The sequence below is a fragment of the Aethalodelphis obliquidens genome, unplaced genomic scaffold (genome assembly GCF_003676395.1).
Source record: "Aethalodelphis obliquidens isolate GAN/ISIS:26980383/991018 unplaced genomic scaffold, ASM367639v1 scaffold15, whole genome shotgun sequence".
Lineage (NCBI taxonomy): Eukaryota > Metazoa > Chordata > Mammalia > Artiodactyla > Delphinidae > Aethalodelphis > Aethalodelphis obliquidens.
In genome coordinates, this window is record NW_020837959.1 from 14,478,650 (window position 1) to 14,480,967 (window position 2,318).

The 2,318-nt window shown below is 41.3% G+C and overlaps 1 non-coding gene across 1 annotated transcript; it reads right to left on the bottom strand.

The window, feature by feature from the left end:
• Nucleotides 1-1,908: 1,908 nt before the first annotated feature.
• Nucleotides 1,909-2,072, bottom strand: LOC113625504 (U1 spliceosomal RNA). Its single transcript, XR_003434702.1, has one exon. It is a non-coding gene; the product is annotated as a U1 spliceosomal RNA (small nuclear RNA).
• Between the last annotated feature and the right edge of the window lie 246 nt (nt 2,073-2,318).

Genomic DNA, 2,318 nt, shown 5'->3' on the forward strand with positions numbered 1-2,318 from the left:
ATCCAACAGCCTATTATGTTCCCTGAGAGGAAAGAAACTGTCAGCTCAAGAGCTACATATTGGGTACCAGGTGCTGTGTTAATTTTCTCTAGGAAAGAATTCTACCTAGAACAGCAGCTGTTAATAGAGTTAACATCTGATTAAGTTTATAATAATCCACTTGTTTTATTCTAGATCCGTCTGACTTCTGCACTGTGTAAACCAGAGGAGTGATAAGATTTGCCACCTATAGAAGAGTTATTAGTTATCCAATGTCTGTCCTTCTCTTATTCTGCGATAACAGAACCTTGTTGGCAGCTTGGCACGTGGTCCTTCCAGCTAAGAGCGGCCGTGGGACTAAATTCTGGCTGGTGGAACGTAGGTGGAGGAGTTTTGTGCTTATATTTAAGGGTGTTGGTTGGGGGTCTTATCCTTCCCTTCTTTATTCCTGCTGCCTAGAATGAGAATGTAATCAGTGGTCCTCCTGCAGCTACAAAGCCATAGGAGTGGATGAGATCACCTTGGGGGTCAGTACAGTTGATGGAAAGTAAAATTCCATTAGTAGGAAGATGAAAAGAAATCAGAAGAGGAGACTAACTATAAGTTAGGAGGAGAATCAAAAGAGAGTTATGCCCTAGAGAGCAAGAGAAGGAAGTGATTTAAAGACAGCTGTTTAACAATATTACATAATACTTATAGGTTGAGTAAAACGTGGAATGAGAAATGATTATTGAATTCGGCAACACGAAGGTTCCCGGTGAATTTTGGGCTTGTCTAATGTCTTCTTGTGATTAGATTCAGGTACGCATTTTTGGCAAGAATAACACAGAAATGATGTTGTGTCCTTCCAGAGAAAAAAAACTAACCGGAGATGAAATAAAATTCATATTTTATGGCAAGACAAGAAAAATTTAACTTTTCTCTCTTTGTTTGGGCCTCCTCCCTCCCCTTTAGTGTGTATTGTGCATCTGCATTGACCAGACCTCCTTAGGAGATAACATTCCTTCTTAACCTTGTAAAGAGTCAGGATGACCCATTACTTGATAACTCCTCAGGAGATAACCTGCCTTCTTAATTTGTAAGGTGTCAGATGTCCCACTACTTACTTTGTATCTGCAGATCTGGACTGTGGAACTGTCAATACGTCATTTGACAAATTACCCTTTGTGTCAAAAACATATATAACTGTGCTTTGATCTCTAACGGGGCAGAACAGTCCTCAGAGCTTTCTAAAAGACTGTGTTCCGCGGTTATAATCCTCGGGTTGGCACCAATAAAATTTTCCATTTCTTTCTTAGGTTGACTATTGATCTATTTTTCATCGACATATACATAGATAGAGATACATACATACCTAGATAAGGGAGATTTATTACGAGGAATTGACTTACATGATTATGAGGGCTGAGAAGTTTCACAATCTGCCGTCTGAAAACTGGAGACCCAAGAGAGCCAGTGGTGTAATTCAGTCCAAGTCCGAAGAAGGCCTGAGTACCAAGGGAGGCAAAGATGTAAATCCCAGTCCAAGGGCAGGAGAAGATGAGATGAGATGTCCACTCAAGTGGTGAGACAGGAAAAAAAGGAGTGAATTCCTCTGTCTTCCGCCCTGCTTCTATTCAGGCCCTTAACAGGTTGGGGGGTGGCAACCCACACTGGGGAGGACAATCTACTTTAAAGAGTCCACTGATTCAAAGGCTAATCGTCCTCACAGACTCACCCAGAAACAATGGTGAATCTGGGCACTCTGTAGACAGTCAAGCTGACATCGTATTAGGAGACCCATGATGTAGATGTGTTTCAGCATTGGTGATATTAACTCAGTCACAGGTTTCTCCACTGTGAATTTACTATTTCCCTTTCAACTTACTAAGGGTTTTGTGGCGATATAACTTTGAGTCTATGCCAATATCCTGTTTCTTTTTTTTTTTCCAGGGAAAAGCACAAACGCAGTCCCCCACTACCACAAATTATGCAGTCGCGTTTCCCATATTTGGGGAAATCTCAGGGGTCAGCACATCCAGAGTGCAATGGATGACGCTCGTCCTGGGAAAACCACCTTTGTGACCATCGTATCTCCCCTGCCAGGGAAGTATGCAATATCTTGTTTCTCATCATATTTTTGCCTAGTAATTTTAGCATTTATTCTTACCTATAACTATTACTACTATGATGTGTACCACATGGTAATTTTTAACATTTCTGCCAACCCATCTAAGTTTATTAATTGGAATTTACTCTAAAAGAGTCTTCTGCTCACTTCTAAGTGAGAATGGGTAGGACAGGGTCTTGGCTGCTGGCTCTGTGGTTTGTGGTGATGATTCATGGTCACCTTTGTCCAG